Source organism: Gymnogyps californianus, chromosome 21 (genome assembly GCF_018139145.2).
Source record: "Gymnogyps californianus isolate 813 chromosome 21, ASM1813914v2, whole genome shotgun sequence".
NCBI lineage: Eukaryota > Metazoa > Chordata > Aves > Accipitriformes > Cathartidae > Gymnogyps > Gymnogyps californianus.
In genome coordinates this window covers 2,154,767-2,181,995 of record NC_059491.1, presented here as the reverse complement: position 1 = coordinate 2,181,995, position 27,229 = coordinate 2,154,767, and the positions used below count along the sequence as shown (strand labels likewise).

At 39.4% G+C, this 27,229-nt stretch overlaps 1 long non-coding RNA gene across 4 annotated transcripts in view; it reads right to left on the bottom strand.

The window, feature by feature from the left end:
• The window catches only part of LOC127024892 (uncharacterized), a 48,076-nt gene that overhangs the window by 7,168 nt on the left and 13,679 nt on the right, over positions 1-27,229 (bottom strand). For 3 of the 4 annotated variants that reach the window (XR_007767606.1, XR_007767608.1, XR_007767609.1), the window contains exons 2-3: positions 23,043-23,101; positions 20,475-20,687 (exon numbers count right to left, since the gene is read on the bottom strand). This is a non-coding gene — a long non-coding RNA (uncharacterized LOC127024892). The remainder of the gene's footprint in view (positions 1-20,474; positions 20,688-23,042; positions 23,102-27,229) is intronic. The other variant, XR_007767607.1, reaches the window with a different exon arrangement.

Below are 27,229 nucleotides of genomic sequence, written 5' to 3'. Positions count from 1 at the left end.
ACATGTCCTTTCACTTGTACATCTGTTACTATGATTTTGGTTTCCAAAATTAAAAAGAAAAGTTCAAATAACTTTCCTCTATTGACAATTATCTTCTGTAGTTAAAGTATACAGCTGACAAATCTTTTAAGTTTTCTGATATAGTTAAGCGATACACTTCAAGTAACTTTGTTCCACAGATTTTCTACCCAAAAAATAGGTCTGAAGAGACCAAATTGCCAGTTACTTTCAGGAAGACCAGCTGTGTTTCTGTCAGCACACCACGTTGACGTTTTCTTTGAAATTTTTAGTATCTTTGGAAATACCCCATTTTGGAGCAAAATGGCTTTAAAGAAAGGAAGATGTTCTCATATCACAAGGGGCAGGAATCACACTCCTAGCTCTTTAAAGAATTCACCAGCTCATTTTCTTAACTTGAAATAGTAGAATTCCTTCAATTAGGAACATGGGGGAAAACCTCATTTACCATTCTACTGCAAATCAGGAAATTAACTCAAACTCACATAGATACAGATCCTACGACCCCTACACTGATAAAAGCACACTTCAAAATTACTATGCAAGGAGACAAAGACAAGATACAAATTTTTCCACACCACAAAAATGGCTTCAAGCTCACTCAACACCCAGTGCTAAGACAGTACTGTTGTAAGCCAACTTTTTGTACAAAAGCAGCCCTCTCCGGCAGGAGAATGACGACTTCCCCATGAGAATGGGCTGTATTTCTGCCATTATAGACAGAACTGCATCTGTATCAGCCCCGGGTTAGTGCCAGTTGCCAACTCAGGTAAAAAGGACATAGCACTTCTAGAGTTTTCAGAAGAATTTAGGAGTAAACCTTGTTTGTTTTAGTTTCTTTCCAAAGTTAGCTGAGGCTAACTTGGAAATAAGGCTTGGCCTCACATATGGAAATCTCTGATGCCTGAATCCAGCTATCCAGCCCTGTTGGACACCTTCCTTATTCTTGGACTATCCCTTTTCAGCTATCCCAAATTCATCTGGCTGCTCTGTATTCTAGGAGCTTTCATTTAACTGACCTAGATTACAAGCACAAACACTCAAAGAAAAAAAATATGTATATGTCATTTGCCTCCTCCACTGTCCTGAACTCAAGACTTTCAGATGGGAGATGTATACTCGAGATGACTGTCACACATCCCCACGGAGCTATGGGTAAATTTTGGCAAAACTCGAAAGGACCCACAAAATTACTATCAATCTTTTTTTTGCTAACTGGCTTATATGTAAAACCAAAAATCAGACAAGAAAACCCCAGAGCTTCTAATTTGCCAGCTACAGCTGTGTATCAAGGACATCAGTTTAATCTGACATTGTAAATTAGGTGTTCAGAAGAGGTTTGTGAGTCTGAACAGACAGCTGGGGACATACAGAGAAGAGCCGTATTTTCCAAAGGCATTAAGTCAGGTGCCTGTCAGAGAGTTTCTTACTGGGCAGCAAGAAATTGAGATGTCCAAAACACTCACGGTCACTCATGAAAAGCTTTTCTTTTACTCCATTTTCCTCACCTTTTCTGGATTTTTTAGTCTTTCTTTTGGCAACATGCCTCTACCGATGCAGCTGCAGTTCATGCAAAGGTCATCACTACCTCTTAACTTCCTCAGTGTATCACCTGAAATGCCCATTTGCACAGACAAACCAGAGCAAGAAGACTGCTCTTTAAAATACAGGGCAAATTACAGATAGGGAAAACGGGAAAATGAAGCAAGTTCTTTGGCATTGCTTGTTCAACGATTAAACAATACTTAACGAAGAATTGTTTAGTCTGTTTTGAGGATGTAGTTGCATAGAAATTCTTACTGCCTAACATGTTATATTAAAACACACAGCACTTGTGACCATTCAAGGAACCTGGCTACGTCCAGAGCAGAACTTTGCGTTGAAGAGATGAGCCACCTCCCCGAGTGACTGACTTTTCATGCTATTCCTGTTACAGAAACAAAATACAAATCCAGATTTGGATTGATAAGACTTAATAGCAGAGGCTGAAAACATTATTATATACTCTGTCACCAAGGAACTCTGAGTGCAACAACACATATTGGTAAGAAAGGCCAGTCAAGCTGTCTTGTGTTTATGATTAAGGGGGTAACTGGCTTTTGAAAATTCTAGTTATTCTGCCAGAATAACTTTAATTTACGTAATATAAGAACCAAAATACTAGAATCAGACATGAACTACTCAGTCAAATGCTTCTGAGTACCTCAAAACAAAAGTGCATTCACATTGTCACCGCGCTGATTTATTGAGTATCAACACAATATTTCTCTTTCAACATTCTCAGCGTAAGCTATGTGAACGGAACAGCACTGGAGGAAATGTTTTTGCATATACTGGCTGTCAAGTTGCTGCTATAATTAAAACATAGTTTCTATATTGCAAGAAGTCCTACAGGTACATACACTACTGGTCAACTGATTGGTTGTAACCTATTTTCACATCCCGACCCACCTGCCACTATCCCTGTTCACATGGAAGTGAGAGCTCACTAAGCTTGCTTGCGGGCTCCTGCAGAGCTCTGGTCCCTCTCAAGTGGGAAGCTTTGAGTATGTCGAGCACCTCAGGCAAGCTACTGCAGGGAATCTAAATGGCTTAAGAATGAGCACAGCTCAGTGAGCCGTAGCCCAGTCCACAACCAAAAATCCAGGGATCTTCTTCCCGAGCACAATAAAAACACTTTGAGATCAATTGATACTCTGAGTTCAGCTCAAGCTGGCAATGTACACAGAAACCCAACTCATAGAACTTGGTATGCTTAAGTACCCCTTGAGTTCAACTTCGTTTCACAAAGTAGAAATAGTTAAAAAGTCTAACAGAGGCCCCAGCCCCCTTTGTGCTCAGTTCTCTACAAATGCTTAGTAAGCTACAGTCCCTACCCCAAAGAACTTTCATTCAAACAGGAACAACAAAGAATGAGGGAAAAAAAATCAATAGCAAAGTGAGCTGAACTGACCCAAGCTCAAACTAGCTGCTGGAGATCAGAAATAAAAATCAGATTTCCCGAGGCCTGAAGTAAAAAGTCTTCATGTCTTATTCGATAGCTTATGTTATACAGCCACCAGGAAAAACAAACAAAAACAAAAACCCAAACCAAAAGCCACATGCACACGCTCTTCGAGCTGCTCATTCTCAAATGCTATATACATAGTAAATTAAAACGCCTGTATGGAGCACAACTGAAAGAAATGGTTACAAGATATCAAAACTAGGATTAAACAACAGCTCAGGGCTGCATCTCAGTCATTTCCATTTTACTGTAAGCAGCACTCCTTATTTATACCTAACAGATGGAGCAAAGGGAAAACTTGACACATACGTAGCAGCAGAGAGGTTTGATAGGGATTTTCGGTAGAAATGATGAGAGCCCTTGTTACTGCCCATGGTATCCAAACCACACTTTTTACTTGCTCCCACGTTCATTTGCTGAAAAGATATTAAAGAAATACATCTTGGCACATCTGCAAGGAAGGGATAAAACTTGCAGAAGATGATAGGAACCAGGGAAGCAGTAAAAACCCAGGAGTGTCAGAGTTAATGATGATATGTGAGTAATCCAGTTATAAAGGCACTGTCAGTAGGAAGAGAGCACAAATATAATAAAACACAGCTGTATGACGTACACTCCAGTGGAATTTTTATTAGATGGCTTATGTGCACTTTAAGTATACCTGACTGCAATGCAAATTCCCACACACTTTTATTTGGGAGGGAAAAAAAGTTTCCACAGATCTCTGCACTGAACTGATTTAGTTGAATTGTTCTGTACAGCATCCGCGGGTTTTCTGGCTCATCTTTTTGAATTTACTTTTGTATTTGTTTTCTGCTGAGTCAGCTCCTTAATCTGGAACCTTGAGAAGTTCATGCTTTTAAGTACTTCCCCAGAGCCTATTTTGGCCCAGCTATCCTAGTCCTCTGGCCCTTCTACCACTTATCCCAAATGACTACTCTTGTATCTCCCATATGTATGAACTGTCAGAGAAAAGCCCCGCAGGACAAGAAGAAACCTACATGGGTCAAAGGAAAATGAGGTTTTACTGCTTCAAAGGAGGTCAGATTTGTTCCTAAGTCTGCTCATTTCTGTAAACACCATAAAGACTATAAGCTTGAGCGATCATCATTATCTTGGGAAGAAAGCTTACAAACAGAAGTTTATAAACCCAGTTTACCTACATGATGTTTTGTGTTCATGAAACAAGAGTGGCTACATGTGCTGTCAGCAGGACGCAATTCCAAGACCTGTAACGCTAGATGCTCTTGAGCTGCAGAAACTCCTTTATTGGCTAGTTGTCAAAAAATGTCATTAAACCCCTACCTTTATGTGGCCAAGGTATAAAAACAGGTACTGCACAATGCATTAACAAAGCTGTTGGCCATGCAGCCCACAGATTAAACTGATTCAACCAGTACAAACGGATACTTTTTTGTAGTACCCCAAGTGACAATCACCCTGCTGTTGTCTATATGGATCTACGTTCTTATTTGTTCATACACCAAGTAGGAAGCACCTACCAAACATCCCATAGATGTACTGGTGGCCTTTGCAATGTTGACTGCAGGCCCAGTAAGGGAAAGTGTCATTTTACAGATGGTAATGCTGTTAAGCACTCCTAAATCTAGCTCCTGGATTTCAGCACTGCTTTGCAAAATAAGTAACCAGTTAGACATACAGAAGTCAAATTTACTTTACTTACCTTTCCAACCCATAAGGTAAGTGAAACGAGAAGCGGATATACTAATGCAAGCAAAACACCAAAACCCACAGCAATACGCTACATTTCCTTGCGTATTAAAAAAAACACCCAAAACCTCTGTAGGCATTGCCCCTGCCCCTGAACTCAAGACCCATTGACTTTCACTAGATCTCAGTACTGGATTACATGCTACGCAGCACAACTGCATTGCCAAAAGATTCAACACACGCATCATTTTTAAGCAATAGAGTTTTACTAGTACTGCCTCTGAAGCATGCAATTATTTTATCTTTGCTTATGTCATCATAGTTGCTTTTCTCTACAATCCTTTGCATGTAAAAATTGGGATGTGGTGAGCAATGAGATACTTGTGGCGACACCAAAAAAAAGAAAAAGAACATGGAACGATACATTAAGACCGCAAGCAGACACAAGGCGCACAACTGGAACCGGTGCTATTAGGTTAAAGGCTCTGTATGTTGTTAAGTTCTGAACTCCTTTCGCACACACGAGTCCCACTGACGTTAGCAGACGCCCAAGACATTGCAAGCAAGTAGAAGCAAAGCGTAGCTCCCCCACCTGCCTTGCCCATGAACTGAGCTTACTGTAAACAGATTCTTTAAGCTCTGACTCTCACAGTGTGTAAAGCAGGGATCCCATGCTGCTTAATTCAATTTGGCAGATAACATTGGTGAAAGGCATTGATTTCTTCCCTCACTCCCCCCTTCTCTTCCATCAATTTTCCCAGATAAGAAGCCTGTGGCTCAGACCCTGCTGGTGACGGATGCCTTGTAATTGCTTTGAATGGATTATCACCAGACATCTAGCAGGCATTTACAGTGCTACAGCTGTAATCAGAAACAGAGTCTCACCCAGTAGAAGGGCTCTGAGGAAGAGACAGCTGTCTCTGTTGCCTCTGCCTTGTCTCTCTGTTCTTATATTAAGCCTAACTTCATTTATTTATATTTTTAATGCAGTAATATCTAGGACATCCAACTGAAATCAGGGTCCAGATGGGCTAAGTGCCATTCAAACCCTAAGAACCTATTTCTGCTTCTGACAACGTATAGTACAACTCAGGCTACAAGAAGATTGTCCTTCCATACTGCTGAAATCTCGTATTTGGCTAAGTAAGTATCCACCCATTTAAACGGGTAACATTACCAAAAAATTGGGAAATCAAAAAATGCATATTCTGTTCTGGCAATTATTGGCTAAAAGACATTAGATAAGACATTTCTCTTCTTGCCTCAGCTTACTACTGCTTTTCCCACTCTGCCTAGGCTAAATTGTCAGTAGTTTGTTTACAAAGATCACAGTGACACTCTAATTTGATATCTGGAATTCAATTTGTATGGCTGGGGGGAGAAAAACCATGAATAAGTAAGTGTGAGAGACTGTTACATAGGAACAAAATTAAGCAATTTGATCTACTGTATTTTATATTAATTTTGTACAATTATACATAGCTGCCCCATACCAAGAGGCAGTAGATCCACGTCCATGATGCTTAAACTGAAAATTTGATCAACATCAACAAAGTTTTTTGCTCTGCAAAGTTTCATTAGGGGGAACATAAGGAATAAGCCTCAAAACGTGTATCTGATTGTTCAAAAAGTAAACATTCACAGTATCTGCCTATGATCATAAATACACATCCATCCTGCACCACAAATATGCCATTAAAACTTGGCACAAAGATACTTGCACTTGGCCCTCTTTCCAGGATTTTCTTCAGGGAGGCGAATGCCACAAGGAAGGGTCACATGCCCCCCATCATCACCTCCCTTTCCTTTAGCAGACCTTCTCCCCTGATCAGAGAAACACCCTAATAGGACTATAAAGGGCAAAACTGATCCCATTCTACGTTTTCTGTCACTATTTGGAAGGTCCCATTCACTAGGGTTTCTTCCTCCAACACAAGTTTTACATTAGGATTCCTACACTATACAACAGAAACCAGGCGTCCTCCTCCTCAAAGAAACGGGACTCAGACACTTTAATCCCCTTCATTTTCTTGATGTGTAATTTTTTAGTGCTTGTGCCACACTGTCAGCTCTGCTTTTAATTCAGTCACTCATGCAGCATCATAGTTTGGTCAGTCTATATAGGACATTTACACGGGCAATGGTACCTTGATAGGAAAGGTTTTAATGTTTAGTACGAACAGTACAAGCTTCACACTTCCAATCTTTAATGCTAACCAAAAATCAATTCTACTTTGAAACAAGTTGCATCTAACACTATGTTCCAGCTCAAAGCTCCCTCTGCTACCTTTGAAAACAACATGAAATCTTTCTTGGAGCGCATGAAGAGTTGCTGTCAGTTTGGTGCTTGGATCATCAGTGAGAATCCTTCCCTGCATACTCCATACCTACTTGTCTAACAAAACACTGAGGGGCCTCATTTTAAGTGACGCTAATTTCCCAGAACTCCAGTGAATGATAACTTAGACTGTTTCATACTGGCTTATATGTGCAGAAGTTGACTAATATATAAAGGGAGCTTTTTTAAGAATCATATGACACAACAAGTAATATGAAAATCCTTTACAATTTTTGCACCTTGAAAAGCAGAATGAAAGAGGGGACAGTGGATTTGCTACCACACACGTACAAACTGACTCTGTAGGGCTTGTGCAGCTGGGAGATAATGTGCTTTGCAGGTCATTGGCTCTTAAGCACTGTGTTATCTCTCTGTAACATACACCTTGTTGTGTCTTACTGCTTAATTACAGCTGATATGCAGGCCATAATATTGCTTATCATTAGCCAGAGGATGACAATTACAATTTAAGATTAAACTGTTTTCTTTTTTTCTTCAGCCAAGTGTCTGTATGACACTTCCTTAGCCCAAGAAAAGATTTGCACATGCAGAACAAATCCATATACTAATTGGTTATGTGCCCCTCGTAATGATGTATAATTTAGGAAGCATGCATTGCATGATGAACAGTACTCAATATTGCATAGAGCCTATATCTGAACTTGGAGGGTCAGCTAGTCAGCTACGTATGCCTGAAAAATCTCAAGACGGCAATAAAGACAATGAAATACTGTGATCTTCTACATGGGACAGGTTCCAGCCTGGTGACTGTCCAGCACAGTGCCTCAGCTCGCAGTAAGCTCAGTCCTTCCCTTTAGCCATCACTTTTCAACTCACCTTCCATTCCATCAGCTTCACCCTCTCCATTCCTCTCCTCCCTGTTTTCTAAAAAGGCTTGATAGTGGTTTACATGACATCTGTCATACAGGCAGAGGAGCAGCTGCATGCATCCATCCTCCCCCTACTATTCTCTTGCATTATGATGCACTGCAGAAATTTGGGGCTTAGTTCAGCAGAACACTGACGTATATATTTGATTTGAAAACAGTGTTTCATACATCCCAAAGTCTTTTTGCTTTATCAGGGCTTTTGTTTCAGAAATGGACACAGTTGACAGAGATCCTAGAGTTGGGAAGCAGTTTGAAAGACTGGAGACTATTAAAGGATCAGCAGAAAATGATGAGTCTGCTCAAGCTGAACTGTCATTAAGTAGCTACGCCCTTTTCAAGAAAAAGAGATGTGTTGTTCTGCACAAACAGCCCGAAGACTTAAGGATGGCTTACAAATATTCTGCACTAAAATCCGCAATGGCCTGAGAGGAGATTTAACTACTGAACACCAACAATAAAGCTTGAAGACTGAATAAGAACTGTGTTTCTGTACCTCTGCTAAGCATTTATGAGATTCTCTCAGAGCAAAGCCTTTAACTCCTGAACATAAATGTGATAACATATAGTTGTGATGACTCTTAATGTCAGAGGTCAATGGTTTGAATCTTGTGTCCTGTAGTTTGTCAACTCCCATTTATCCTATCCAGCACAGCACGAGGGTACAGCACATAAATCTTCCAAAAACGTGTTCTGATCTTTCACCTACAGTAGATTAAAAATAGCCCAGAGCAAGAGCTTTTAGCATTTTGTCATAGCAATTTCTCCGTCAAATATGATAGATAGCCAGCTACATGGAAAAAGAATGAACCAACCCAGAGATCAGATAATGAAAAAGTCTGAATTACACCTCCAAGAAGCAGGAGTTTTACTCATGGTGGAAATCCCCACTTAGCTCACCCCGCTGAGCCTATGTGTTGCAGCATGGAACATGTCTAGGACTCATCCAGGAAGACATTTCTTTCCTCCTTGCGTATTTTTCATTTAAACCTCGTAACAGTTTTGGGAGCTCAAGCAAGACTCTTGAGTTTGGTTTTGGATTTTGCAATCTTCTAGGACGATTTTGGGCAGAATCCCCATTTCAAGTTTTATTAAAAAAAAAAATTATTTAAAGAGAGGTGCTAATTTTGGCTATCCAACATAATTATAAGAGCTTCAGCCACACGGATTTTCTGAAAACCAGCTGCCTAAAGTGTCTCAAGTTAAAAGCCATGAAGTGAATACCCTAAACAAAACACCTTCCTCTAATAATCTTGCTGAATTACTCTGTTGTTAAGCCTTGCAACTCTTACTTCTCGGTATCTTCTGGTGATCTTGCAGCAATGAGATGTATATCACCATTATTAAAGCATGTAACACCTCTTCACTACCAGTAAAAAGAGAATCTTGACAGCAAATGATCCTGATCTATTACTACTAGGTACTAATGGTTTCCTTCCAAAAAGAAAAATCAGATTGAGATTTATACACATTCATTTTCACTAACCTAATTTCAGACAGTTTTGACAATGTGTTAAATACTGATTTTACTGTAAGTTTCTGGATTTTGTATCAACACTTTTATGAAACTCTCCCAAGAAGACTTCTACTCTTGTTTATCATAATGGTTTTTAAAGGAGCTAAGCTAGTAAGAGAATGCCACAAAATGTACTCAACTGTCAGAAGCCTCCATAGGCAAAGATTCCCTCTGCATTATGTACATTCATTAGCTAGGTGCAATAGTTGAAGAAGTATTAATAAATCCAAAGAAGGACTTAACTGCCTGAAAGTGAATCTATTTTTCTAATGTTATCAGTTGGTTTAATAAAAGATATTGTCTATTACTGTAAACTATGCTTTACTTGTATCTTTAGATCACCACAGCCACAATTGCCAAAGTGGAATAGATGTCCGAAGTATTTATTCAGGAAACTAAAGCTTCCAAAGCTGTAGCTGCTTCCATATTTATTCAGAATGATGCACACTCTCCCAGCAGCTTATAAAGACTGGAACATCTGTTTACCAGATACCTTTATGACACTCTACCTCTCTGAGTAGTGTGCTAAGGTTTAAAGAGTTATCATGTTAAATCTTGCAGAGGTGCCAAATAAACTGCACCCAAAAAAAAGCGCAGAATTGCTCATAACCCTTCCCTCCTTCCTAGTCTCCATTCTCCAAAGACTCAGCACAAAAATCCAGGTATTTAGCAAATGTAAACCAACCAGTAAAAACAGATACTAAATCATTTTGGCATCTCTGCTTCTCATAGATTCTACTGTGCATATGATGCAGCACGAAAACATCCATGTGAGCTCCCAGAAGTTACTTAGACTGAAAGATAGAGAAGGTGGCCTGGGGGGAATGACACACAGAAGAACAAACCAAACTAAACCCAACAATACTTTGTACCCAAGAACTCTAGAAATGCTTGAGAAGCTAAGAATTTGAACACTGTCTCCAACAATTCAGGTCCCATCTTTCAAGTTTTCCAGAGAGGTTGCCCTTTTACTTCAGACTGAACTCGGATCCCATTTTGTTAGAACATAAGTAGACACAATATGCTGTATTATATATAGTAACAGAAAAACAGAAAACCAATTTGGGAAGCCCTCAAAACAGCACCTGTAACATACAGATATGTATGATAGGTCTTACTCATGCAAGTTATCAAGAGGAATACTTCTTTTCAGAATCATGTGAGATTAAATGTAAAACTAGAGTTTCATCTATGAATCAGAACTGAGTAAAGACCACAGAATTTTACCCATTACTTTAAGTGGGCTTCACTTTTTCAAAACACATTATCATTTTGGTCAGACTTTACCTTTAGACCTGGAAGCTGGAGTCTGTCTGCTTTGTCTACTGCCACCACAACAGTTAACAACCTGCCACATCAGAAACTTCCACACTTTTCTAATGGGATGGCTCATTAAAAAATAGAGACTTCACCTTGCTCTCTCTTAAATCCACATGCTGGCTCTTGGATTAGGGCAGAAAACATGAGGAAAAATATATTTAGGGTTTGGACTTGATGATCTTTAAAGGTCCCTTCCAACCCAAACCATTCTGTGATACTCCTAGTATTTGTGTTTATGTTTTTTCCATAGGCTTTTTTATATGCCTCAGGGAGTCATTTGCAGGGCCAAACTAATGTGGTCTTCACACAATCATATAATGTGTTCATCCCGTTCTTGAAGCCTGGATCAAGAGAAGAGATCCCCTGTTATTTTTATGCCTATGTTATATTTATGTTATTTTAGCCCCATGAATGGGCCTGCGGAAGGAAAAGAGCCCATGAAAAACAAACACAAATGCCAGGACGCTTGGGTTAATTCAGATTTAACTGAACCCTACAGTATCCTTAGAGCTCCCTTAGAGCTTTGGGTTTTGGAGGGGTGGGCCAGGGGGTGGCATAGGCTCTTCTAGTCCCCGATAATAACAGTACAGATTTCTGTCTATTTGATATTGCAGTGTTTTCTGGCTAACGTAGTCACGTAAGAAACTGTCTGTCATACAGAAAGCTGCAATTTCACATACTGCAGCAGTGAGAGAGAACACATAAAAAAAGGTACAGCTGCTAAACTTCACACCAGAAGCCAATCCAAATGGAGGAAACGTGGGTGATTCAAGCCAGACACAAAAGCATCATTAAATGAAAGATGAAAGAGAAAATAAAGGAAAACATGTTTATCACAATCATAGTGAAAGATATTTGTGATTTTTATTACTCATATTTTGTTGATTATTTACATTTGGGTAGAATTTGGAGGATCAAATTGAGTGAGTTTCAGGCCCAGCCCCAAATGATTTGTGACGTAGATAGGTCAAACAAAGCGGCTGGAGAAAGGCAGGCATTGAGAAAGGAACAAGCTGACTCTTCCAACACCACACAAGTCAGCAATGGAAACAGAGCACATCTCCTCTCAGAACCATCCAGTGCCTTCTAGCACTGAACCAGGCAGCGTTTCCCCATTTTCTTCCAGCTGCCAGTCATCATAATACCTTCTCATCTGTATTCTCAAGATAAATCCCATATGCATTAGAGACCAAAGGGCTCTGACAAAGTCTAGCTAACGTACACTAAACAGCACAAGTGCTAAGGGAAATGATTTTCTGCCTCTGCTCACAGAGCTACATAGGGTCTCACCTCCCTACCAAGTCATCAGAATTCAGTGGATCTTAATAACAGAGGCCAAACACCCTGTCCTCTCCTCCTCTGTTCCTGCCAGTCACACATCATACTAAGTTTCCATTTATAAGCAGTTTATATGGAGGCAATAAACTATTCACAGATGTTATAAACATTTTACAGGTCGGGGCACTAGACACACTAGGGTTAACAATTATTTACTAAAGCAGCTATTAATCATTTACAAAATTTACATGAATTGAAACTCAGTATAATTCATTACTATGTATAATGGCTGTTATCTTGGCTGCCACACTGGAGATTGGTCCAAGGATCTCTGCAGTTCAAAGATTAACCATATATCTAAGTTTAGAAACAGCTAAGATTCCCAACAAGAAGCTGTGACAGGCTCACACCTACCACAGGCTGGATTCACAAAACTACAACCAATACTGGGAAGTTAACTAAGACTCTTTATTGAAAGAACCAAAATGTTGCTTCCTCAAGAACATATCAAATTTCTTGGGCCTGATTTTTCATTATCTGCAGTTTGGGTGATCAAAGCAATCAGATGCTAACCACTCATTTGTACGGCTATAAATGATTGCACCAAAGTTCATGGAAGAAAGGGATATTCATGTCCCCTGAATTTGAGGCATCCTGTTACGATTGGTGCTTTTCTTGACCATCTGGGAGTATTTCCTGTCCGCTTTGGAAGGATACAAAGGAATAGCTTTATTTCTTTGGCACTTTTAGGGGGATGAGTAAGAAAGTCATAAGTGAACTCAAACTGCTGAATGTACTGTTATTTTCAGACACCTCAAATGCTTCTCTATGCCATGAACGATACCTTTTAAAGCCAGGGTACAAAACCAGATACATATATCTCTTTTTAGACAATGCTATTTATCTGTCTGAGACTTTTGTTCCAACCAGCCATGAAGCAAGGTACCCTATCCAGGGAAATTTTTCTGGAAGAAAAAAATTCTCCTCCCTTTTCACCAAAGACCTGGCTTTATCTCCTGCAAGCAGCTGAAATTCTGGGGAACCAAAGCCCTAAGCCATCTGGCAGAAATCACCAAGGCATGTTTTTGACTCACTGTCACAGGTCATGACCTACAACCATTGCCAATGTTCCAGGGCTTTTTTCCTCTTCCCTTTGTCTTCCCCAAAGCAAACTCAATTACAAATTGGAAAAATCCTGCAGTGAAATTTTCCCCTCATGGGGCTGAATGTCTGTCACCTCGGTAAATACACACTTCGTAGGAATTCCACAGTTGTTGGTTAGCTGTCAGTCCCAGTTACATCAGTGATTACAGAAATATTGAGCAGTTCAGGTTGGAGGGCAAGAGAACAGGTGACCTACTATTCCTTCCACTAAATTTATGCCTTGATTGCTAACTGCACAGGCTGTGTTAGCAGTGAGCATTGGTGTCATCTCTGGGTCTGTACGACCCAAGGGCCTTGTGAAATATAAAATGTCACTTTATTTTAAAAGCAACATCACTTTGTCCTGGCAACAACCTGCCCATTGATTGCATTTTTCTGTGGATTTTTTTTTCCTCAGCATGAATTCAAATCATGTGCACTTATGCCATATTTCAATTATCCATTACATAAGTGATCTTCTTGCATTAAATCTGATTTAGTTAGAGTTTACAATACAGTACATCTGCGCAACAGCACTTTCTTCAGCACAACATTTTCCTCTGCCAATATTTTTCATGCTTCAAAACTACTTGTGTACTACTGGGAAAACTGATACTTCCTGTTCCAATAACGTCCCCTGCAATAGGTGCATACTTTTCACATTTAACTACGGAACATCAGAACCTATTTCCATCTTGACAATTATATCCTTTCGGCTCCTGTACAGATGAATACTTATATGATAAGTCAGCCAACCTCAAGCTCTAATCCAAGGAAATGTTTAAGCATATTCTTAACAAAGCAAAAGAGTAACTGTATTGCCACTAAATGGGACTATTCACTTGCTTAAGCATGTGCTTAAATGCTTTCCTGAATAGAGACTGTGTAACCTACAGGGCAGACTAGTCTTTAATGTAACCCTGGAGATACAAGAAGAGCGTCCAGGCTCCATTTGTGCAGTCTGATAAGCACTAATCTGATAAAGACTTAACCACACAGGCTGTATGCGTCAATGAAGACAGTGTAGCAAGTGGATATTACAAGGATACTGCTTATCTAGCTGAAAACAAATGAAAATTCATTCAAAGAACTTGGTGCTTTAGAGATAAAAGCTGGGGAGGTCTTGTAGGGTGGACACTAGAAGATGAGGTTATCAGAACAACAGGCAGGCTTAAAAAAACCCCACCTCTTTATTATAGTGGCAATTAAAAGATAAAGTTGCAGACCTTCAAAAGATGTAGAGGTGTCTCATTCCAATTTAAATCACTGGACAGTAAAGCACTTAAGAGTCTTTGAAAATCTGGATCCGAATGGCACTGATCTTAAAGTGCGATCAAATTTGTAGTATACTTTTCCACAAAATTGTCTGTTCCACATTAATTCTTCAGGAGTTGTTGGAACAAATGAATCTGCAAATTTAGGTTATAAAGGGAAGAATCATAAGGGAAGCATGCTCCATATTTCGTATTGTCCCATACAGAGAAAACAGCTAGAAAGCCTATTGTAATCCTTAATTTGATAGTGCCACTGACATATTTCAGGAAATTGTTTATATGTGCTCAGGGAGCCTGCATACATAGCAAAAATACAAGCTAGTCTGCTAAAAGGTCAATTAGAAAAAATATCCTATACAATCTGAGAAAAGGGACGCTGCATGGCTGTGCAGCTGCCTGAAGTTAGATTTCCTCTAACAAAAATCCAAAGCACCATCTCTCCGAATGCTTCTCATATGGACCCTTTTACTGGGATGCAGTTCAGCTGTGATGCAGGGAAAGAACGCACTGTCAAGCGTCCAAAACTGGAGCATGAATTAGTGAAGAAAGCTAATCTCACAAGCCACTGGGCTCAAGAACAAACTGCAAATATGTAGTTATGCACCATATTGGCATCTATCTTCCTTGAATTCATTGCTCAAGATAGCTTTGGTTACCCAAGGAGCTTTAAAAGAGGGGAAGAATTCAGAGTTATCTTTGACTTCGGTTAGAACTGGTCTGTACACGATTGGGGAAACTGAAGTACAGTTCAGGAGCTGCAGGCTCAGCTCCACAATGCTACTTTCCATGGAATGCTGCACAGAAACATCTTTCTTAGATTTTATAACACATATCTCCAGTTTCACACCACTGTGTAACTTAGTGTAACAGGGCAAAGACACAGAAAGGGCTAGTCCTCCTCTCATTTGTTAAAACTAAGTAGATTAAACAAATGTCTGTAACATCATGAAAATGCTTTATAAACATTCTTTGGTCAATTTAATTTTCTTTTCCAGATCACATTTCAGGCTTTTTTCTACCCTAGTATCCCCTAGTTTCACTGACAGATACAAAAAGTCTTCAGGTACTTTTGTTTCTGTGATAGAATACCAGTTCCAAGCAGGATCCCAGCACCGAATATGAGCCCTTCAGTTTGGAGCGTGACAACAATTAAGATATCTTTGTTCATTCATCATATGATGAACACCCATGTTCCTCTCCAGCTGACTCAGTGGCAGCTACAGGGACCCAATGCTTTCAAAAATAATGCTCAAGGTCTCTCTACATTAAGCCATTGATGATTAGTTCTGAAATTTTAAACAAAAATATTTCCCTTCTCAGACATGTCAGGGCTAAAGGAAATTTAAAATAACTCTTTCTTCTTCCTATGTCTTGCAAACTTCTCTGTAATGAAGTCCAAACCATACAGAAAGGCCTGCTTTCTCACCTAGTGAAATAGAGCACTGGCCAGTTTCATTTCCCCAACACTGAAAGGCTTAAATTCCCTGCTTTACAGAAGAACTGCAACTCTGAGCTAGACTCAGTGGTTTCAGTTCTGAGGAGGTTTGTTTCCCACAGCTGCTCTTCAGCCAAGCTGTGAACAAACCTGAAAATTCATTTGAAAAACCCTCTATGGTTTCTCATGCTTTCACAATTACATTATAGCTCTTTCCTCAATATTCACCACCACCCTCGCGGGGAATTCCCCCGACACATGGGTAAAATTTACCAGGAAGGCTTGTAAACCGTGATAAGCGTTTCACCTCAAACAATGCAAAAACTTGGTTTCAAATAAGTCTGGGAAATTTTCTTTTACAAGCTCTGTGATTTTGTCGTGGAAGCTTGGACTTTGAAAGTTCTGCTCTGTGAGCTGGATTTAGAACCCACTGAAGCAACTGGAAGGACTCGCATTAATGTTCATGGGCTCCAAATTCTCAAACTGCTAATGTCTGTCACTTTGCCAGCGACTCAGTAGGAAGCACTCTGTGAGCTAAGGTTGAGGACAACTATCCTCTCTCTGATCAGAAGCTGAGTTAGTGGCTGGGGTACTTTATATGAAACGTCGTATGAGCCACTCTGCAGGGGCCAAAGTTTCTTCCCTGCCGCCAGATAAGAACAGGGCGTGCAGGTCTCAGTGCAACAGTGTCGGACCTAACTCTTTACCAATTTTACCTATATTAGTCCTCAAGTGATCACTGAGGTCACAGCATTTGCACATCAGAGTAACAGTCACCATGGAAACCAGTAAATGGCATCTGCTTGATGTCTTGTTTTAAAGGAGCTGTGAAGCTGCTTGCACTCCGGTAGGAAAATCTCCTGCAAGCGTGCAGCTCCCATCACTGGAGCATTTATTTCTTTCACGTCTCAATTACACATTCCGCTTTCCAGCTTTGCCCTATTACTGGTGCATTGTTTACTCTAAATGTACCAGATGCTCTCGTTCACCAGAATCACTCAGGCCCATTTACTACCGCTTCTTCAATACTGGGTTAAGATTCTACCAGAAACTAACATGGAGTCAACCCCCAAATTCACACCCCAGAACCCAAAGACAGAAGCACTCATTTTCTATTGACAAATCAAACAAATTTCAAATTATTCAGAATGTGTAAGCAAAATCTTGATCATCGTCATCTTATTTATTATATGCTAAATATATCTTATAAGTATATTATCTATAAATATAGCTCTAATCAAGGTAATAAACAATTGTAAAATGAAGAGCCACAGTAACTGTTAGTTTCTGATGAACACATACAAAAAAAGATGCCTGCAATCTATATATTGAGCCCGTACCTATTTCACAGGTTCATTTTTACAACATACAAGTGCCTGAATTTTACATTAGTCACTACCCTGCATTAGCCAGACCCTCAAATAAACAAAAGGGTGAACCTAAGACACTTCTTTTGTAGATTAGCTCTCAAAACTGTAGTATTTTGGGGGTGGGAACTTCCCACTACATATGAATATAGCTCTAGAAAAGTACATCTTTGATCTTTCTTTATAGCCAGCACATCACAAAATAATTAATATTGTTCAAAAGTTTATTACATATTCACACATACTGCTGCATAAAGTTCATGCCCGTGAACACCATTTTAAATCACCGTAAGTATTTCTGCCTGATCAAAGGAAATTACTGAACACAGAATCAGCTACAATGACACCCGCTGGAGCATAATTTAAAATAAACACCATGTAAACAACCTCCTGAAATATATTCAGCGGTACTATCACATTCTTTAAAAAGTAAAGGTGACATGAAAAGCAAAAGGGGGGGGTGGGGGGGTGTTTAGCCAGATTTTAACTTTGTGTAAAAAATACTTACACTAGTAAATTAAATGTGCATAGGAATGTTCCCAAACATTAAGGGCAGCTGACAGAATCGCTCACGCCTACATTCGAAATCTCTCTTAAGTTTCTGAAACAGGGTGACTACATATAAACTTCGTATTGGGAATGGTCTCCAACTTCAAACCATACCTGGGAACAGTTTAGAAAAATACTAGCAGGCATGGGCCAAAATTCTGCCAAGAAACATTCCAGCACTTCAGTAGTACAGTATCATGTTCCACATTTGAGGAACATTCCTGGGAACATTCCCAGGCATCCTTGATTTTACTAGTATGGACACAGCGTAAGATTTCCAGATGCTTACTAGAACAAAGTTTTGCTACTTGGACACTATCTTCTGAACAGAGAACCCATGCAAAACAAAAAAAATCAAGGCTTTATTATGGCAGAAATTAATATTACAGTTAACAATACCTCCTAAAAGGGATTCCAGGTCCAGTTTGGAACAAGCACCATTAGCACTTGCCAGAAAGCTGTATGCTCATTAGACCTTTATTCTACACCCTCACGCTACTGTTGTACTGGAATAAACAATAACAACAGTACTTTAGACAGACAGCTTGCAGATTCAACTCAAACACCACTGGCAGATCTTCACTTTGGAATTAAAGAAGGGATCTCAAAGCACCAATCAAAACCAGCTATAATGAGAAATGTTAAGAACTGTCTCTGCTAGTGAAAGCACAAACAAAACAATGCTTCCTGCCCACAAGTCTCTGAGGCTTCCCTTTTCTTCCTTTTCACCTCTTTCACCCTCTTAGTCCCTTTTGATCAGTACAACAAAGGTGTCATTTTAATAGAGAGAGAAACCAATTCTAGCTGCCATGCAACTACATCTTCAGGTTATAACAAAAAGTTCTATGAAAACAGCGTAACACTCAACGACATTCAGAAAGGCAAAGAGAATGTGAGGAATCACTAGAAAAGGAAAACAAAACAGATAGCATTTTTATGTCACTAGGTAAATTTATGAGTATGCCCACATTCGGATCCAGCACTGCCCTCTTCCCCCCCCGTTTTAAAAAAAGAAAATAGTAGAACTGGAAAAGGTACAGAAAGTGGAGCAAAGGATAGGTAAAGACACAGAACAATTTCTATGCAGAGAGCAGTTACATAAACTGCAACGCCTTGCCACAGCATGTTGCGGATACTAAAATTCAAAAAGCAATTCAACAAACAGAAGAAGAAACATCAACAAACCCTACATAAAAAAGCAGCACTTTTGGCTCAAGACCTTGAAACACAGAGATTGGGAGTCTATACTGGGTAGGTATCACTATACATTTATTCTGTTCTCCTACTCTTGAGCCTCATGAGCAATCCTCTGAGGGAGGCTATTAGGCTAGACAAATCTTTTGCCTGACGCTGTACAACTGTTCTCATGTTGATTTAATTTAGCCAGCATGGAGAGAAACAGTAGTAAGGAGCTGGTATCACAGGCTTCCTCACAGCCTACCGAATGGAATAAGTATCCTGTGTGTTGTCCCCCTCACAATGGGTCCATATGCCAGCTCCTGCTATGCCACCCCTGCAGTTAATCTAGATCTGCTAGAACGGAGCTGTTTGATGCTTGCATATCTGTGCTACAAAACACAACTAATACATAGACATATTAAGATCACACACTGTTTTACATACTTCCAATAAATTTTACCACAGCCTCGTAAGGGAGACATCATTATCACTCACTTCACAGCAGAAAATTAAGGTGGTTTTCGTTTTGTGTTTTTCTTGTGTTTTTTTTTAACATTCCTTACATAATTTGGTTAACAAATCATACATTTGAAACTTAGGCAAAAAAACACTATCAGAGAAATGTATTCAAACTAATTAATCAGACCGTGAAACACTTTCTATATAGAAATATTTTTTAAATGGCTTAAGAATCTTGAGAGTTATTTGAAACAAGAAAACAAAATTTTCATTTGCTTCCTTTGATTTCTAATTCCTGATGTACTTGGATCACATTTTCAAGAGTTTTCTTCTCCAACTTCAAAAGCCATAGAAACTCAGCTTTTTAAACTTGAAGCTAATAGTCCTGTGACATGAATCTAGAGGTGGGCTTGACAAAAACTCGCAAGTATCACAATGTTAAAAACCGAAGAGTTGGCAAAATACCTCAAATTTGAGGAGGTGAAGAAATATGAGTGGCACTAGACGGACTTGAACAGCTGTACATATTTCAGCCCAAGATTTTAAAATTTCTGTCAAAATATTGCAGTGAAAGACTAACATTCTCCATGGAAAGCAGCTATTTTCGGTGAAAATGCTATTTTATCAAAACTCTATTTTCCATTAAACACAGTTTTGACAGAAATTTTTCAACTATCCTTATTCAGTGTTATGCTCTGTAGTTGAAAATGTTAGCAGTTTTTTAGGCTGTCTCTACAACTGCAAAGATTTATAGGGACTTGGCAGAGATGGAAAACAAAACAAAACAAAAAAATCTGATTTAGGACTAGTATCTCTGTCCCTTCATATTACACACATACCTGGAAATTATTTTTACTTAAGTTTAATAGAACACATGATAGTGACACAGCACAGCAATGCTACTTCAAGAAAGCTGTTAATACTTCCTTTCATGATCCCCCCCCCCAATAGTACTGGCAAAGCATCTCTCCTCTATTAGTCAAGCACTGGAGACTTTCATTTTAGCTTAACGAACTAGGGGGTAATTTTTCACCTAGTCAGGTCCTGGTACCACTGGTCAGCGTGTTGATTCTGGGAGTCCTGTAGGTGGAGTTGCCCCTTCCTCAAATCCTAAAGAAAAGTATTCAGGACAGGACTAGGCAGACTTGTCTGCTGGAATTACGCTGGACGCCCCAGGCTATGCTCTGAAGGCGGGCTGGCTGCTGCTGACTGGTTGTATCGGATTACAGCTCAGTCTGAAGTAAAACTGAGGGGAAAAAAAAGAATCAGAGGGTGCAAAACAGAGGTATTTGGAAAATCAGAAACCCACTCTTGGAGAAAAGGAGAAAGAAGGCTAGAGAATTTTTGAGTATCATATTTTATGCAGCACTTCTTTTTAAGCTTTCCAAAACGTATTTACAAGGTTTCAGGGCTCTGCAGCGCTCCCCATTGCCTGCTGAACCTTGCCTAAACTAGCAAGCACTTAGGAACAAGGTTGATTTCGTTAGTAATGAGGCGAGAGAGAAGCTACGGTGATGACCTTCCAACAGCTTAGTCCTGGCCTTTGCCTGAGACTGCACAGGGAAGATTAACTGGCAGAGGCCTAGAGGACTCTTACAGCCATCCCGTCCTTAGCGCTCCTGGTGGGCCGCTTCTGTTGCGGAGAAATGAAGTGTCAGGATATCAGCTGGTGTAAATGAGTGCATCTCCACTGAAGTCAGGAGCCACATTCATAGCTGCTATGAGCTAGTGAAACATTAGGGTCAGTGGAGTCATACAATGTTACAGCAACTGAAAATGTGACCTGGATTTTGCTGCCAATATTAGAATACATATTTCTCATGCCCCTCCTTCCTCTTCATTCCCTGCTCAGAGGAACTTCATAGTCATGATTATTAGCAAAGGTACCTAAGCCTACATTCAGTGATTGCGTGGCGAGAGGCAGTCTATAAGCTCTTTTTAACCTGACACAATTGCTCATATGGCCAATTTGCAAGACAGGCATATGCCAGCAAAAGTAAGGCATAGCCCATATACAGAACACTTTGGACCTAAGGAAAAAAACAAAGAAAAGAGAAAACTAAGTCTGAAGGCAGATTTGAGAAAAGGAATGCTTCCATATAATGTCTCTCTCTGATGAGGCTAACTAAAAAATGATGCAGGGAAAGAACAGCCTGTTTCCAAATCAGAGAAATGTGTACACATGTACACACACAGACACACACAGATTTTTTTGCTAATTGTCTCTATGGAACCCCTAAATATCCACCGACATTATTATAAATCCTTCCTTCCTGCAAGCCAGCATTCCCCAGCCCGTTCCATCTCTCACTTCCCCCACAAAAATGACAGACTGACTCTAATCTCCCACCTGCATAAATCTCCTACAGACAACCACAAATATTTTAGCTATGCTGATTTATGGAAGCACAAGCAAGACTAAACCAGGAGATATATCCTCCATGTACAATGACTGATGGCTTGCTGCAAATCTTTCCATTTAAAGCGCTGTCACTTTTGCAGTTCCATAGAGAGAGGAAAAAGAGGAATAAAACAACATGCAGTAATGCAACTTATGGCAGCTCCTGGAGAAAAAAAAAGCCTTTGTGCAACCTGATTTCTTCCAAGTTTTCCTGCATAAAATCCTTGCTACTAATTGAAGAACTTCCATTTGAGAGAGGATGTGAAAACAGCTGCAAGACCCTGCAAGCCCTCCTCCAACCATCCCATTTTCTGACTTTTAACTGACCATGGCAATCTTGATTTACAGCCAATGCGAAGTTGTCTTTTTAACCAATGCTTTGCAGCTGATGCTGCCTGCTTTAGTACCCATGGATTGAAAGAATGAATGAATATGAGGATTCCCTACTCAGATTTAACTACAGCAGTAAACAAAATCGGGCTGTAGCTCCTGATTCCAGAATAGTTAATGGCAAAGACCTCCCTGAATTCAGTGGACTAAGCTTTGAAGGCCACTGGGCACAGGCAACTCCCCTTGACCTCAGAGAATACCCATCGCAGATGGGATTAGTCTGACAAGAACAAGACCAGGACCATTGACTTTACTCATGGCAGATAAACAAAAAAGACACAAACTGTGCACAACAAGAGAGCTGTCAGCATCTGGTTCAGTGTCTCCATGCTGTGTAAGGGCCCCACAGAGGCAAGAGCTTTCAGAGGAGACTGAATTCATTTAGCTGCTCTGAGCCAAGCTGTTTTAAGATTTGTGTTTTGAACAAGGACATCAACAGAGACATATAATGCTGTTGTGGCAACACATTATTACTCTTCTGCTGAGTACTGACAGTCGCAGTTTCAAAGAGCTGGGCTGAGACCTGAAGTCACAGAGCGAATAAAGGGGTTTCTGCATTCTCGGCTCCCCCAACACCATTTTCCCGGCACTGTTTCCTCCTCTGCACCTTCCTTGCAGTGGGCTGTCTTCCCTGCTAGCCTGTTGAAAGCCACAATTTCACCTGTTGTCACAAGCATGTTAGTAGTAATGTCTGACTGAACAGCTGTATGCTTCCTGCTCTACTGCAACTAATTGACTAGTAAGTAAAGCCTTACAGCAGGATCACAGATCATACCCCTTTTGTTCAAGTCTGAAATTTAATTGACTTACCAAAAATTTTGCTGGCCACAAGTCATCTGTGTTTTCACATCCTGGCTCCAAGATATTAGCTGGAATAAAGAAAGAAAGAGGGATAGTTGGTTAAAAAGAAGAGCAACAGATATTTTATTTCTTTGGAATGCAGAGCAACATAGGCATATCTGAAATGCAATGGTTATTTTAGGGCATGTTACATTGTTTACATGGTCTATTATACAGAATTCTGCACTCGATTTCCTCTCCAGGCTCTGTGAATAATCACTTCCTTTCTCTAGACCTTAACTTCCTCGGTCAGTAAAATGAGGAAAATTATATATACTCTCCTTAGAAATGCATTTAATGACAAACCTTTATGTAATAGCTAATTGTGCAATATCATTAATAAAGGAGGAGACCAGCTGCCAAGTGTCTTGGGACATATTCCCATCCATATCAGTGACAAAGTTAAACATGTTTGCTTTAGGTTTCTCATCCAATACTCACTACTGAAACTTGAGAATACCTGTTCTAACAGGAAATTTTGCTTTCCCTTGCTATGAATAAAAAAAATGAAACAAAACGGTGGTAACATTTTGTACTTGTTTTTACCAGTTTGTAAATGCAATTCAAACATGTGAAAAGAAAATCCTTATCTGAGAAGGAAATAAAAAACCCCCAGAACTCAGTGACAGACTTACTCCAGTAAGGCCCTAAGACTTAATTACACATGGATTTTCTGTGAAATATCATCTGGATTTTGCTCTAAAAGTAACTTTGTAGACTGCTTGCAGATTTCCTTGGGTCACCTGCTTGAAGCAGTGAAATAATGCCTGTATTAAGCAGGATCTTAGTAAGAAACAGTATAAAAAGACATTAAAAAAAGGCAAATGAAGATTTTGAAAAGTTTGGCAGTGGGACAGAACGATCATCAACATGAGGGCAGCAGAATGTTTCCCCACCTTTCCATCCCAACTATCTTTTAGCATGAAGAACTTTTCAGTTCATGTGTCAGACTGATAGCAAACAACTTGGACAATTCTGACAGCTGTTTGTATTTGTACCATCTAGAGTATAAAATAATAATTTCTCAAATCTGTTCAATATGGCAGATGTTGGTGAACAGCACTATTATAAATCAGGTGCCCATATAAGGGCATAGAAGCCTGACAACGCTTAAATTGATGCTCCCAGGGTGATACTTTGTTCTTTACATCTTAGAATCCATCCTGTCTGTCTCTATGGATGTACTGTGATAGTCTAGTTGGGCTAAAGAAAAGATTCATTCTGCTAATGCAAAAAACCTGAAGGCACAGTCTTTGACAAGCACAAATTTTAATTAATGTACTTGCTGTGAAGTAGCTGCCACCAGGAAAAAATGAACAGAATTTTGGCTTAAATAGCCTAGACATCAAAGAACAGTTCCAAAGAGGTCTACATAAAAAGCTGTATGGTAGCAACTCAAAGGAAAAAATAGAAAGGTCTTAGCCAAACCATGAAACATCAAGGAAACGAAAAAGAAAAAAAATCTATTGCTTTTTTATTTCTACTGGTCTTCTTTCGGACACATGGGCAATTGTTTCAAATAATTGTACATAATACTAATAAAACCTTGGGTTATGTGTGAACCCATACATGTCAGAACAATAGAAAATAGTTATACAAGAAGATAATCACTAAGTGAGAAATACGTGTACAAAGTAAAAGTAGGTTTTTGGGTCAGAGTTCAGGATTGAGCCTGCCAGATATAAGTAAGAGACAGAGTATCACCGCTAACGTGAGTCTTAGTTCAAATTCTGTCTATTATTTGGAGTGCATCTGAGCAATTTTTGCTGAAAGTTCTTGTATTTCCCCAAACAACACACTCGAGATCAAAACTTGCGCGCACACACATGCATACACAAGATAAAACAAAGGACCGAACATTTATTAACTTAAAATAAAAATTACTTCAACTGACAGTGTGATGACAAAACATATAGATGAAATGTATTTCCATTATAATTCTGTTCTGTCTGCAACTAAGATTATCATATACATTCAGCCTCTTGGTACCTAAAGATGATTCTATCACTGACGTATCAAAGGCTAAATATGGCTGTATCAGACACAGAATATAGGATCTGATCACTTAGCATACATGGAGCATGAAGTAAGCAACATGCTCATGATAGTAAGGTTAAAGTATTATTTAGATCACATTCCCACATGGTTTGTAACTACAAAGTAATAAGTCAAGACAGACACTCCTAAAAAGAAGAAGTTTTGCACTTTTCAGGAAAAGTTCAGAAGTAATTTTTAGAGAAGACAACAGCAGCTGCTGTCAGGCTTCCTGCAGTTTAGACAGGAATTTTTCAGTTGCACAGTGGGCTTTTAGGTGGTGATCAAGCATAGTGAACTATAAACCAATTCTAACATACTATATAAGAACAAAATTCTTGAAATTTTTCCTAAGAAAAGGGGAAAGTTGTTCCTGAAGTAGCAACAACAGTGTACCATTTTATTACCGATACTTAATCATGTGGGTTATTTGATTGGCTTAGTTAACAAAAGGATGTTGTCCTCCAAGATTAATCCATAATTGAAAGTAATAAACAAGGTTTTTGTCTTATCAAGACGCAGTATCAACAACATTTACCCTTCTTTAATTTTAGAGAATGATTCAAAGATAGAGCAGAAAGAATGTATTTTTACCCTTGTGGCCACTGTTGCCACAAAATATCAAAACGATTCCCCACTACATAGCTGAAAGGGGAATAAAACACTGTATGTTTGAACTGTTTGAAGACAGCAGTGAAACCAATTAGAAATATCTATAAAGGAGAAAAGCGTATTACAATTTTATTGTTTGAAGTTCTGAATAAGTATTGGTTCACAGATGTACAGTAATAATTTGAAAAACATGACTTCATCCAAAAATTAATTGAAACTGAAGATAAGAATGAGCACAGCATACCCTACCTATGGGCACAGCTTGACTATCCATTGTTTCCACTCAGGGATGACCACCCTGACCATCTAGACAGAACCTAGACTATCAAACAATCAAACTAAAAACCCAAGATGCAGATGACAAGTTGCAGTGCTGTCATGCTTTAACCCCAGCCAGCAACTAAGCACCATGCAGCCGCTCCCCCCTCCCAGTCGGATGGGGAGGAGGATCGGGGGAAAAAAAGTAAAACGCACGGGTTGAGATAAGAACAGTTTAATAACTAAAATAAAATACTAACAATAATAATAACAAAAAATAGAGTAATAATAACAGTAATGAAAAGGAATATAACAAAAAAAAGAAAGAAATAAAACTCAAGAAAAGACAAGTGATGCACAATGCAATTGCTCACCACCCGCTGACTGATGCCCAAGCAGCAATCCGCCCCTCCCGGCCAGCTCCCCCCCATTTATATACTGGGCACAACATTCTATGGTATGGAATATCCCTTTGGCTAGTTCGGGTCAGCTGTCCTGGCCATGCTCCCTCCCAGCTTCTTGCACACCTGCTTGCTGGCAGAGCATGGGAAACTGAAAATCCTTAACTTAGGATAAGCGCTACTTAGCAACAACTAAAACATCAGTGTGTGATCAACATTATTCTCACACTAAATCCAAAACACAGCACTGTACCAGCTACTAAGAAGAAAATTAACTCTATCCCAGCCGAAACCAGAACAAGTGCAAAAAGTTAAAGTGCAAATTTAGAAGATGAATGTGGGAAAAAAGTTTAAAAAAATCAAAGCTCATATTCAACCTTCCTCAAATGTCAACAATTTATTAAAAGAACCAGTAAGTCAAAAGCTAGACTCAAGCTTTTCACTGCATGATAGGTAAAACTGAAGGAAGTCTTGAGGAGGAACAGTTTGCTTATTGAGCTTTTGAGGAAGGTAGGCAGAGGTCCATCTATTAGTTGTTACTTTGTTCTGGTAGAAGACATACAATTTACAGGTCATTGTGTTAGACGCTGTACAAACATACAACAAATAGAGACATGCTCAAAGGACCCTCAGCATTTCAAATGGGTCACTCAAATACATTTAATAAAGACCTTACACTACAGCTCTGCACCCTGTATTTCTCATTGGTAAGGAAAAAAATAATCTATACTGTTTTGTTTAATTGGGTTAAATAATGATACTGCTGTTAATTTTCTTATGAAAACCATGTTTGTATGATGTCCAGAATGGAAAGTTTGCCACACATATAAGCTAGATATTTATGGGAAAATC